At 42.2% G+C, this 14,215-nt stretch overlaps 1 protein-coding gene across 12 annotated transcripts in view; it reads left to right on the top strand.

Moving 5' to 3' along the window:
• The window catches only part of Ncald (neurocalcin delta), a 373,688-nt gene that overhangs the window by 313,086 nt on the left and 46,387 nt on the right, over nt 1-14,215 (top strand). Inside the window, exon 1 of one of the 12 annotated variants that reach the window (XM_069991167.1) lies at nt 13,033-13,141. The exons of the other annotated variants lie outside the window; for them this stretch is intronic. The gene's annotated coding sequence lies outside the window, so the exon portion shown is untranslated. Of the gene's footprint in view, nt 1-13,032; nt 13,142-14,215 lie in introns of those variants that run through there. 12 annotated transcript variants of the gene reach the window in all.

Below are 14,215 nucleotides of genomic sequence, written 5' to 3'. Positions count from 1 at the left end.
GGTAGCTTTTCAAGGGAAGAAAAATAGCCTTCCACTATTAAGTTTTGAAAATACCAAGAGTATGTTTACTTAAAAGCTCAAAGGTCATATACATAATTTATTTACTTTATGAAAAGGGAGAACCCAATCAGAATACCACTAATGGTTTGAAATACAAGGAAACAATAATCTTTTTTTTTTCGGGGGGTAGGGGGGGATGTCCGGCTGTGGGGCCTGAACTCTGGGCCTGGGCACTGTCCCTCAGCTCTTCAGCTCAAGGCTAGCGCTCTACCACTTGAGCCACAGCACCACTTCTGGCTTTTTTTTCCTGCTTATGTGGTCCTGAGGAATCGAACCCAGGGCCTCATGCGTGCAAGGCAAGTGCTCTACCACTAAGCCACCTTCCCAGCCTGAAACAATAATCTTATGAACTTAAATATGCTAGGCATAAAACTTTCACTTGTTAGGGTACTTGAGATCGTAGACATGTATTTATTTCCAATTGCTGCTATAACAAGTCAACGTAAGTTTAGTGGCCTAGAAACAACAAAGTGATGATCTTACAGGTATAGAAGTCAGAAGCCTAAAATACATCAGCAGAACTTCCTTCCTAAGGGAGTTCTAAGGGAGAAAGTGTAATTTGACCTTTCTGGCTTTTAGTGTCAGCCTGCCTGTCTTCAGTTCATGACCTACTCCTCAAACTGCTTCCCTATGGCATGGATGTCCTCGCTCCAGCATTCCTACCTCCCTCCTACAAATACTTATATACTACTAGACACACCTGGATAACTCACACTAACCTTCCCACCTTCAGAGTCTTAACTTCCTCACCTCCATAAAATCATTTCTGCCATACAAGGCAACACAGTCACAGGTTTCAGCAATTGGAGAGCCATGATTCTACCCATCAGAGGCACAGTCATTATACATGAATTATCTTACTTTTTCTAATCAGTTTTCTAGTTGGGCTCCCTGGGAATCAGAAGCAATTACTTACGGCTAGAACCTGAAGATGTGGACTATACATGCCATCCTGAAGCAAGATGTCCTCTGGGAATAAGGCCCACATGTACTGTGGAATCTGCCCTGTACAAAGGAATCTTCCAATGGGTATCAAATCGATTGACTTTCCACCAAAGTCTTGCAAATGTGACACATAGCCCACTGCACAGAATCAACAGATGGTATCATGGATGATTGAGCTCCAGCATGAAGCAATTCAAATGCTAAATGGGCCCCTTCCTGTACATGTAACATCAAAGAAGTTCCTGGTCTTTGTTCTGTTTCAGCTTCTGTATCTACAAGATAGAGGTTATAACTTGCAAAATTGCTATCAAACTAGGATAATAAAGAGAGCACAGGGCTGACAGTGTGGCTTGATGGTATAATGCTTGCCTAGCATACATGGGGCATTGATCCTCAGCAACAACAATAACAACAATATAGATACACACACAAATATGTATGTATGTGTGGGGAGTATGATGTGTTACAAATAAAGTTGCTGCTCAATTAAGTAGGGACTTACAACAGGCCTGTTCATTCTCCAAACACTAAAAAAGTAAGGCTGCTACAGCAAAGCAGAAAAAGCTAAGACCAAAGAAGAAAGTCATGCCCCAGTTAACACCATCAGCACCATATAAGGAAAATGGAATCCTGAACTCACATTGAACTTGCAGCATTTGAGATGTGTAGTCTGAGAGTAAGTATTGGTGGGCAGGCAAATCTCAACATGGAATGGAGTGGATTATGACCTAGCCAGCATAGTAAAAGAAGAGGGTCAGATCTGAAGGAGAGACTCCAGACTAGCTGAATCCACAGGCATTTCCCTCAGCCTTGCTAGCTAGGGCCAACATCTCATCCACTGTCATATAGAAAGCTTGTAAAATAATCACCTAACTCACTCATAAGCAATGGATAATACTCCTTAGTCATTTACTGCTAAATAATGAATAATACCATCTCATCTCAGAGTATAGCTTCAGATTTATCTCCATAATCTACTATATTGTCATCTTAAGTCTTGATTTTAAAGAACTTCTCCTCATGTTGTTTTATTTATGTTCATATTTGGACCATGTGGATACTACCTTCCAAAACCACTGATGTTTATTGAATATTTACTGCATGTCAGTCAGTATAAATGTTAAGTACCTAAAATATATTTTATAATTTACCATTACAATTCTAATCATTCTTCTGTGGTCTGCACTTTTAAAATGACAAAACTAAAACTGTGAAAGTCTAAGTAGCTGGCCAAATCGATGCTTGTAAAGGAGCCAGAAATCCAAACCACATCTGCTTGTCTATCAGCTCTAGCTTTCTATACCTGATGGGAGGAAAAGCAAAGGCTAAATAAATAATATCAGGAATAAAGCAAGAGCCATTACACAAATGGAAAGATGTCTATAAGTAGTAAAATAAAGACTACATATATTACTTACTTGAGATTTCTTAAAAATTAAATAGTAATGTGTGTATGCTTATGTATACATATTTTTTTCAAAATTCCTATGGAAATGGATGAAAGTTTTAGTTCCATTTACTTAAACCTAGGTGCCAGTGACTCATGCCTGTAATCCTAGCTACTCAGGAGGTTGAAATCTGAAGATCATGGTTCAGAGCCAGCCTGGGCAGGAAGGAAAGTCTGTGAGACTCTTATCTCCAATGAAGTACCAGAAAACCGGAAGTGGTGCTATGGCTCAAAGTGGTAGAACATTAGCCTTGAGCAAAAGAGCTCAGGAACAGTGCCCAGGCCCTGAGTTCCAGTCCCATGATCACCATCAACAACAAAATATTTTTTAAAATTTATATTCAATTTGTAAGTTGAGATTACTGATATCTATATAACACATGGAATACATATATATGTCCATATATATACATATATATGCATATGTATACATTTGCTAATCAAGCTCTAATGTGTCTGGGATTTGTGTTCTGTGACAAAAACACCAGGGAGAATCAGCCTGAAATGAGGAAAGGGTTATTTTGGCTCATGGTTTCAGAGGTTTCAGTCCATGGTCACTTGGCCCTGTAGTGAAGCAGAACATCATGGCAGGAGTGCAAATGGAGGAGCAGTTCACCTCATGGCATCCAGGAAGCAAAGACAGCAAGAGGAAGGGGGTTGGTTCCCCCAAACCATCTTCTAGGAGAGTACTGCCCATGACAGGGTCTGTCTCCCAAAGGCTTCATCACCTCCCAGTCGCCCAACAGGCTAGCTCTCGAGCTTTAGACATGTGGTCCTTTGGAGTCATCCAGATCCAGATTAAAGCAGGCTCAGATAAAGTTACAAACAACCTAACTAAGATGTTAGGTGAGATAACAGGAGAGTCAACGTTATATGTGTTCTCTGCTATGACTAGCCACATATGTGGCTCTGGGAGGGGAGGGAAACCTTCACAATAACTGCACAGGTTCTGCAAGGACGACAGGGGAAATGAGGCTGTGCTGCATTGCAGAAGAAAGAAGCAGGAGGCTGTTGAGGGAGAGAGATCTATGCTAAGAAAAATATCCCTGGGCTACTGTTTGAAATGAGTTCTTCATCTTCATTTCAGCTCAGTCTGGGACTGATTGAAATGGCTGTGTCCAGAGTGCCCTATGTTTCATAGAGGGAGTATCCCTGAACTCTTCACTTGCATCCTGTTGCAAGCCCCGGGAGTGAGGAGTCAGTATCTCCAATCTCCATAGTAACATTGGGTTCTGAAGACCCTTCCGAAGATCCCCAGCCTTGCGTCTCCCTCCAATATGTTCCCATGTGCAAGTGCAAGTTTTCATGAGCTTGATAACCAAACCTTATTCTGGGCATACAGAAAGAGTCCAAGAGAATGTTACTTTTCACTAAGAATAGAAGGTTCACACCTTCTACAGTGTTCACACCTGTAACTCTGGCTACTCCTGAGGCAGAGATCAGTGGCATCTCCCTGCAGGAGGTGGGCTCTGTGGTAGAGGAAAGGGATATATTGTGAAGGAGAGTCCTGGGTTCCAGTCAGAACACCTGGGTTTGAATTGCTGTGCAGCCACTTACTGAGTGTGGCTTTGTGAATCGCTCACTTTCTCTTACATCTGTTGCCTTGCACAGTGGTATTAGCTCAGGCATTGCAAAAGCATTAGGATTAAATTGGTGTCATATGTGAAGCACCTGCCACCACAACAACATGTTCCAGAAATGGCAGCTAATGATATTATTAACATGTGCTGAGCAACTCCTTCAAAAAAAATAAGAACACACACACACACACATACACACACACATACACACACACACACACACACACACACACACACACACACACACACACACAGAGTTTCTCTTGATGCCTCCCCTTGCTGAGGACTACCCTTTACCCCATTGGAGCAAAAGGCTCCCAAAGAGGACTGACATCCCCTCCCTTATATTTGTTCTTAACCACTCCAGTGGGGCTTTGACCTCTCTTCTTCAGTGATACTTGTTTGTTCTGTTTTGTAGTACTGAGGATTGAACCCGGGGCCTCATACTTGCTAAGCAAATACTCTACCAAAAATGAACTATTCTCTCAACCCTTCTGTTAATATTTTATCTAGAAAGAGAGTCTTACTAACTTTTCCCAGTCTGGCCTCAATCTCATGATCTTCCTACTTTGCCTCCTGAGTAGCTAGGATTACAGGTGTGTGCCCCACATCTCCAACAGATACTTTTCTTGGTAAAGTTACGGTGGCCACTGCATTGCTTTGGCAGTTACCAGTGATAGTGACTAATCAGCAACATGTTATAGAGGAAATCACTTCCCACCTCCTTCGTGTGATTGTCCCTTTGGCTTTATGACACCATGCTTCCTTGGTTTCCTCTACATCAGTGGCTGCTTCTTGAAAGTCTCTGCAGCTCAGATCCTTGATTACTAGGCGCTCCAGCAATCTTAGTGGCTAAGTCATCATTTCTCTTTTCTACCAACATCCATCCATTTCTCCGCCCATGAGCCCACTCAGTTTATGGCGTGAACAGTTTTTTTCCCCCAACTATATATTATCAGCCTTTGAGCCCAGTTTCAAATTCCAGACTCATCCAGCACCCTACTTGTTTCTCCACTTAGTACCTAATAGGGATCCCAAACACGACTCTTTAAATCAAGGTTCTCTAGAGATGTTGTGGATACATATGGATATAATCAGAGAGAGAAACAGTCAGAGACAGAGAAACAGAGTCAGAGACAGAGAGACTTGATCTAAGGAATTGGCTCTTGTGACAATGATGGGTCCCAAGATTTGTTGGGTAGGTCAGAAAGCTAAATTCCCGGAGAGCGGAGGAGGCAGATCTAGTCCAAAGACTAGTTTGAGAGCCAGTGTTTCAATTCAAGTCTAAAAGAAGTGTGTATGTGTGTGGGGGGGAGAGGGGGGAATTCTAGTTGGAAAGCAGCTGGGGAAAAAAGGATGTGGTCAGATTTTTGTTCTGTTCAGTCCTTCGATTATTGAAAGAGGCATTCTAATTCCAGTGTGAATCCTATCCAGAAACACCCTCATGACACTCTCATGAACACACTCTGGCATCCTATGGCTCAGCCAAGTTGACACATAACCATCAAGCATAGCAAGTCCAGACATTGGACTTTTGATGTTTTGGACAAAATTCATTCAATGTGCACTTTCCCTTTCTATTGGTTGGCAACTGCATCCTACTGATTTGAGCCTAAGCCAGATTCTGGAGTCATTCTCGGCACCTCCCTCTCTTCTTCTAACATCTCATTACACAACCTGTCAGGAAATCCTGTTACTTTCATCTATCTACTGCCTGAAGGAAAGCTATGCTTACAATCACTGCCAATCGTACTCCTTGCCTCCTTTGCTCTAATTTTTATCCATAGTACTTATTACCTTTCCCTAATACCATGCATATTTTTCTGCCTTCATTAGGTAGAGTGCCTAGGACAGAATCTAGGCAATAAATGTAGGACACATGAAGTAAATATGTCCTAGATGAATTGCCATTGTAGAGATGGGTAGGTTGGGTCTTGAATAGATTTATTGATTTGACAAGGTCACACAGTGAATCTGTTCTAGAGCAATCCTTAACGGGCTGTTCTAAGCAAGACGTACCGACATTTGGCACATTTACATGGTACTCTTATTGGGCCTCGATTTCCATTGTTTATTAAAAGTAGATCTTGCTTGTCTGGTTAGCAATGTCTACAGCCTCTTGATACTTTATATGATTGTGCTTGGCCATAGACTAAGTTGTCCTCTAAATCTTCTCTCTATGCCTTTCTCTCATCTGATAAAAATCTCCTTGCTTTGAAAGATCTTTATTTTTCAGACAATAATAGATTAATGCAATAATAGATTAATGGTAAGTTTTTCTTGCCAAAACCAAAACAAAACTCTTAATGAAACCAAGCCAGACATCACTTTGGAGTTTTTTGTTTTTGTTTTTTTTTAAGATAAGTTAATCCTTATATCCTTTAAAAGAAAAAAAAATATATATATAATAACATTATCCCACAATAGCAAAATGAAATTTTTATTCTCTGTGTTATAGACCACAAATATGAAGTGCATGCTAGGATGTATGGGGGGAGGGCAGCCCTCCATGTTGCCACTGGGGAAATATGGAAACAACCAGAAATGTCCAGTCTGTTTGGGGGAAGTGCATACAGATTTATTACATTTTGATGCGGCTGCTCTAATAAAGTAATGTTGGCTTATACAAGAGAGAAGGGCTCTTTCCATCCCATTCACCTCCTTGTCCTATGATAAGCAATAAAGGGAGGAGAGTTTGTGCCCTCATGGTTATCCAAGTCACACTCCTTCCATGTTTGTTTGTTTGTTTGTTTTGCCCTGTCATCCCCTACTGTGCAGCTCTTATCAGATGGTAGAATCTGATGCATACTCCCACATATAAATTCTAAACCCTGAGATGGGGGAAGAGGAGAAAGGAGTAGGTGGCTTCCTGTTAAGAATATGACCTGGAGGTGTTACATCTCACTTCCACTTGTATCCAATTGGCCAGAGTCTTGTCACATGGTCATGCTTACAATAAGCTGAAAATCACCACAAGGCCCAGGTCAGGGACTGCTGCTTTTACTGAAAAAGAAGAAGGTGAAAATAACCAGAGGGAACACATCCCTGCTTAGCCATATCTGCAAATAGCTCTGTCACCTCCCAACTCAATACCAAGGTCTTCGAGGGCAGGGTTGGATTTTAGATTGCCTATACCTTAAACATTTTAAGTTCTCAATCAATATTTGTGATTGGGTGATTTGTTCACTATGTGTTCATCCAAGAGATTTTTGTAGGGAGTTTTTCTTATAATGCCGCAAACAAACACTGTTCAATCCCAGGGTAAATACTACAGGAAAGTAAATGTCACAGGACCACGGCATTGGGCAGAGAGGCCCTCCACGCACCAGCATTTGCCCTCCTGAGCAGAAGAGGCGTCTGCAGTAAGGTGGCCGCATCAAACAGACTGACTAAAGCGGGAGGGGGAGGGGGGCGCTGCTGCTGCTCCAGCGTTGGCCTTCCCCATTACTGCATGGGGAGATTAGAAGACTGCTCTAGCAAATTCGCTGACCTAATTTCGGAACTAGGAGACAGAGCTAAGTGTGGATTCAGGGCATACCACATTCCTTTCTTAACTACATCAGGCTTCGTGGGAACCAGGATCCGAGGCTGCCCCTCCCTCAGGTAGCAGCCAAGCGGGTAGAATTGTTCTCTCCCTGTCCATGAGGAAATGAAAATGAATCCTGCTGGAGGAAGTAAATAGAGCGGCAGTAAAGCCATCCTCCCCCCCCTCCCCCGACTCTGAACATCTGTTCAAACTTTTCACAGCTCCCAGGAAGAAGGGGCTAGTACACCAGCTTCAAGCTATAAAGGGTCAACTCCATGTCTGCTCTCCACCAACTTGAGATTTATGATGATCTGCCCTGACCAGGCCTTGGGTTTATCTCTGGGATGCCTTTGAAGATAGGCCAAGCTGCTAAATAAAATAAGATAAACAAGAGAATAAAAGGGTGATGATTTTCATATTCATGAGCACAAATGTTTGCAGCATGGGAGCTTCATGTGCCCTTTGGATAGAAACAACTCCATATAGGTCTCGTGGCAGAGGGGAGGGCCTTGTCTCAGGTGTGAGAAGTTGTGCTTAGGAGAAAGTTGAGCTGCTCTGTGGTTCTTGAAAGAAACAGCCCAGGCTCTGTGTTTCTGGAAATTTCATGAATGCAACCTGGCCTTTCTCCATGTATCTGAATTAGCCTTTTAGGAGTTGAAAAATCAGGAGTTGGCTGCATGTGGGTTAGACAGCCATATACTCCCCCAGCATGTTGGCCACACCCCACTACCCCCAGATGTCAGTTTACATTGACTTTAGGATGAAGGGATGTCCTCCCCCACCCCCATGCTGTCATCTGGCCTTCCCAGAATAGTTAGCAGGATGGCCTTTGGCCAATCCTTTCCTTCTTCCCAGTGTGGGAGGCTCTAAGTGGCTGCAACTCAGCTGGGCCCCCAGCTGGCTCTTGTTTCCAGCTGCCTTGGAGCCCACTGGCCAGGAGGTAAGGCTGCAGAGTGATAAGCATTGTAAAAATAAAACCCGCTGCTAGTCAGGCCAGCCAAGCGGCAGTGTGGGAGGAATGGAAAATTCAGGCTCTGTGTTCTTGGCATGTCAGATTGTCAATATCTGAGGTGTTCTGCTTGGAGAGATGGGGTGGGGTGTTCTCTAACCAGGCTTCATCTGTGTATTATCAGTCAGGAGGCCTTAGAGAATCAAGTCAAAACCAGGCTCTGGGACTGGAGCCTTACCTGCAGGTCAGCTTGTTCATTGGCTACTATCTTGCCTTAACCCCACCCCCTGGGAATCTGGTGTGGCCTTGGGAGCCTCTTCATGGAAAAGCAAGCTTGGCTGCCCTGAAAGTGAACTCTAAGGGAGGATAAGTGCAGGGCATTGCTTCATCAAGATCAGACACCTGCACCTCTCTGAGCACCAGAGATGACTGCCCAGGTGAAACTCTAGGGGCAGCTGTGCATTTTTACATTTTCCACACAGAGCAAGTGACTCTAGCTCCTTGGAAATCAATCTGGACATCTGAAATGTTAGCTTTTATATGGCCAAATTGAAGTAAGAATAGTAAAGGGAAACACTGCTCCCCTACTAAGAGAACAGGCAAGTACCCCCAAACACTCTGGAGACCTACTTTAAATTCAGATGAGAGCTCCTTCTAGAAAATAATATGACACCTTTCCTTCTTACACAGCCTACAGTTTGCCCACCCATATATTAGGAGATTAAAGTCAAGTCCCTGTGATGGTAGTCTTCTCCTCTTCCTCCTCCCTCTTCTTCCTCCTCTTCCTCTTGTTCTTTTTCTTCTTCTTCCTCATCTTCTTTCCTTCTCCCTCCTTCTCCTCTTTCCTCTTCCTCCTTCTCCTCCCTTCCTCCTCCTTCTTCTCCTCTTCCTCCTTTCTCCACTTCCCTCCTTTTCCCTTTTCTACTACTTTCCCCCCCCCTTTCCATCTTTACTCTCTCTCCCTTTCCCCTCCCTTCTCCCTCACTCTCCCTAAATTCTTGATCTAACCACCTGTCTGCCATGTGACCTAGGCTTAGGAAAGAGGACCCGTGTAAACATTTCTCCTAGTCATTGGCTAGGAGAAATCACTGTATCAAGCAGCAGGACACTCTGTTGTTAAACTTCCTCATTATCAACATTCACTACTGTTTCATTTTATGAAGGCCTCTTTTGTTTCCAGGAGGCATTGCGGATTAAGCAATGCTGTCATTGAAGAGATGGAAATGTGCTCTTATTCACTCAGCTGGTCAAATTGCAGGTGGTTGCCACAAATATTACAAGGCCAGATTCCTATAAGTGAATCAGAAATATTTGAAAAATAGGTTGGAGATAGATACATAGTTTTAGCTTCCTTGTTAGCTAACTTGGCCACTGGAATCTGAAATCTACCTGTGATTCAACTTTGCAATTGAAATCTGGATTGAGCTTTTTTTTTCTATTGCATGTATTAGATACATGGATTCCAATTAAATTACATAAAATAAAATAAAAAGCCAAAAATACTGTATACCCTGTGTGTCAGTACTGTGTTGGACACAGATATGTAAAAACTACTCCTGCTATTGAAGTGTTCACTGTCCAGGCAGGAACTCATCTGTAAACAGCAACTTAGTTTCAATGCAGTAAACTCGATGGTAGAGCTGTGAAATTCAAGGGGTGCATGCTCAGTCAGACATGCCCACAGGTGTAGATGGATGCTGAGCTCCAGCCAAAATCATCTGGTACCTGGTAGCAGACTACACTTGCAGTTAGATCCTGGTTTTCCTATTAACTAAGTGAACAAGCTACTAACTGAATGAACACCTTTCATTTATTTGGGGTGATTCAAAGAAAAGCTAGAATGTTATAGAAAAAGCTCAAGATAGAGTTTGATACCTAGAACGTGCTCAATAATAATTTGTCAGTGGAGACAGGTAGTTGTTTCAGGCTATGTCAGGAAGGAGCCTGGGCCTTTGTATAGTGGCATCAGGCCTCAAGACATAGCTGGAGGCGAGGTGGGGAGGAGGAGAGCTCAGGCTTGCCTAGTGGGGGAAAAATTAGGCTGGAGCAGATTGGTAAAGTCAGCAGGAGGATTTAGACTTGACATTGAAAACAATGGGGAGATACTGGTGCTTGCAAATAAGGAAGGAGGCTAGAGAGATGTGAGTTCTGAAAATTAACCTTTGTGATAACTTTGTGGGGAGACTAGTTAGACAACACACATGCAAGTGCAAACAAGAAATAATGCTCCCATTCACACACACACCCCGCATATAATGGAAACCTGCTGCTTCCTGGGAGTCTGCTAGACAGCAAGGAATGCTTCAGAATGAATAATTGCGAGGATTCAGAAAGGGAAACACTACAATAAATATGGAGTGATAGAGAAGGACATGTGAAAAAATACTTCATGGAAAAATGAGACCTCAAGCCAGGCACGGGTAGCTCACACCTGTAATTCTAGCTACTCAGGAGGCTGATATCAGAGGATCATGATTCAAAGCCAGCCCTGGAAGATAAATCTGAGAGACTCTTATCTCCAGTTAACCAGTGAAAAGCCAGAATGGAGGTGTGGCTCAAGTGGTAGAGCATCAGCCTTGAGTGAAAAAGTTAAGCAAGAGCACAAGGCCCTGAGTTCAAGCCCCAGTACTAAAATAAACAACAACAACAAAGAAAATGAAATGTTTGGGCTGGGAAGGTGGCTCAGTGGTAGAGTGCTTGCTTTGCACGCATGAGGCCCTGTGTTCAATTCCTCAATACCACATAAGCAGAAAAAGCCAGAAGTGGCGCTGTGGCTCAAGTGGTAGAGCAGTAGCCTTGAACTGAAGAGCTGAGGGATAGCACCCAGGCCCAGAGTTCAGGCCCCATGACTGACAAAATGAAAGAAAGCAAGAAAGCAAGCAAGCAAGAAAGCAAGCAAGCAAGAAAGAAAGGAAGGAAGGGAGGAAGGGAGGGAAAGAAATGTTTTAGAGCCGTGGAATGTGGGATACTCAGGGTGAACCAACCTTTTTTCTTTTTGTCCTTCTTCTTTCTTTGGAAAAAGAAATCTCAAGGACTGGACATGGCAAACTCTCTCGGAAGCTGTAGCAGTTGCTTCATAGGCCCTCTGAGGTCAAGACAAACTTTGTATTCACTTCTGAAGAGATAATGAAAATTGAATGGACAGTGCAAAAATAATCAACAGTAGATTATGACACATCATGACACTCTGAATTGACTAATTTTCTTTTTGAACCACATGCACTTGATTTTTGAAAGGTGTTTTTCTGTTGAAATGGAAATGTTATGGGAGGTGGCACTGAATAATGGAAAATACAGTGTTATTTGATGAGAGGTAGAGGACAATCTCTAAGCTGTCTTAGGTAAACAGGGAATGAGTGGCAATGTGCAAATATTGATATGGCATCAGCAGGAAATAGGAGAGGAAAAAGGATTGCAGCACAAAATGTTTTTGGCTTTTCAGAAAGATGTTATTCATGAGCATAATAAAATCCTAAAGAAAGGCAGACATATAAGAAACTAAGGATGTAGTCATTGTTGTCTATGACTACGTAAATCTTTCTAGAAATTATCAGCAGTACTTGATTGGAAAGATGGCCATAGGATTGTAGCATAATTTATTGCCAGGCATGAGTAAGAGCTAATACCTTACAGGATAATTTAATTATCACAAAACAAAGACACCTTATATTTATAGAGCCAGATTCTAACTAGAAAAATCTGCCCTAACAAGACTGTCTTGCAAGAAGACTGGCTGGTAAGAAGTGCGCTATATATGAAGTATAAGTAAAATCCCATCTTCCTTACTTTTAGTTAATTCCTCAGAAATTCTACATACCCCACTAGCAGACAAAACTATCTCTATCATGACTTTATCCATCCCCAATTCAGGAGTTTCTGGGGCTTGCTCAGTTTAAACATGGCTTTGACTCCACTATTCTAGCCTTCATGACCGAGGTCTTATTAGCCAAGCCTGCACTTGCTTCTCGCTGCCACACAGTGGCGATGTTGACACTGGCCCAGTGCAGTCTTGTAGCCATTGCTTGTTCATTGCTGCAGAGAATCTGAGCAATTCTTGTTGACCCCTCTCATCCATAGATTTTACCTATACATCCTCTTCTTGAGACTCTCGGCAGTGAGGACGTTGAGTAACACTGCATAAAGGAAAGACCTTGTGGTTACTACAGGTACTTGGGGCACTGTCTTAATTCTTCCTTTTTCCTATTGAGGATACTGTGAGCTAAAAAGAAGAGATAGCAACCCCAAATGTCATAATTAGCTTACAGAATAACAAATCCACCAGGTAGAATGTAAGGGTAAGAAACCCTTCTCAGAACACCACCACAGCCTTAAAAACCTTTATGTGTAAGTCTCAGTATCCAGAATTGGATCTTTGTTCTTCCTAAGACAGTTCATGGTAAGATCAAGTTGCTCTAATTGTCTTATGATAATCAAAATTCACCCTCTTGATGCTAAAGATTCACTCATCTTTCCTAAAAACACACAGCATTATGTTTCTGTCTATAGGGAAGGGAAGTGGTTGCTGAGTGACACAGTGATTTCTGTGTCTCAGACCCTGTCTCCAAATCCTTCCTAGTTCTTCCTTCAAGACCTCCCCTGGCCTGGCCCAGCTTCTCAACATCAGCTTAGACTCTGTAAGTCTGACTATAACATTTCTTAACCTAACGAATGTCAATATTCAATTATTAAATTTAAACACAAGTAAGTCTTTGAAGAGACTCAGATATTTTATTTTGCAGTAGTCTCTCTCTCTCTCTCTCTCTCTCTCTCTCTCTATCTATCTATCTATCTATCTTTCTCTTTCTCTCTCTCTCTGGTTAGTCATGGGCCTGGGCACTGTCCCTGAGCTCTTCAGCTCAAGGCAAACACTCTACCACTTGAGCCACCGTGCCACTTCTGCTTTTCTGGTTATTAATTGTAGAAAAGAGTCTCATGGACATACCTGCCCCAGGTTGGCTTTGAACTATTATCCTCAAATCTCAGCCTCCTAACTAGCTCGGATTATAGGCATGATCCACTGGTGCCAGGCTTGCAGTAGTCTCTTCTTATCTGCAGTTTCTCCATCCTTGTTTTAAGTTACCTGAAGTCAGTTCTGATTTAAAATTCCATATATTTAACAGCTGGTAAGTTGTCATTGGCTTGCTATCCTGAGCTATATAATGAAATCACACACTGTTCTGCTGATCTTACCCAGGACAAGAACCATGTCTCTGTCCAGTGTGTTCACACTGTATATACAACCTGCACATGGCTTGCTTAGTAGCCATCTTAGCTGTCAGATACAGAGGGTTCAATACTATGCACAGTTTCATACTCTCACTGGGGATCTTGAGCATTGCCCTTTAAGATAACTTAAGGGCTAGTGTATATCTCTTTTATAGCCCTTTTTATAGTCTTTTATAGTCTTTTTTAGACTCACACAAGAGTCATTCATTTGGATTATTTATGTGTTTTCTGTGTTTCTGGGTATTGTCTCTGTCCAATATGGTCACATGTGGCTTTTGAGCACCTGAAATGTGGCTAGGTAAAACTGGGTTGTGATTATAAAATACACTCCCAAAACTTTAAACACTTATTTCACTAATGGATTTTTTTAGACAGTTAATAAGTTGAAGTGGTATTTTAAAATTATTTTTCAGTTAAAGAAAATTTGTTATTAAAATTTATTCTTACTTTTTCCTCTCCTCTTTTTTCCTTTTTGGCATTTC

The sequence above is a fragment of the Dipodomys merriami genome, unplaced genomic scaffold, assembly GCF_024711535.1.
Source record: "Dipodomys merriami isolate MVZ:Mamm:240054 unplaced genomic scaffold, mDipMer1.0.p SCAF_4, whole genome shotgun sequence".
NCBI classification, from domain to species: Eukaryota; Metazoa; Chordata; class Mammalia; order Rodentia; family Heteromyidae; genus Dipodomys; species Dipodomys merriami.
This window is presented reverse-complemented; position numbering and strand designations above follow the sequence as displayed.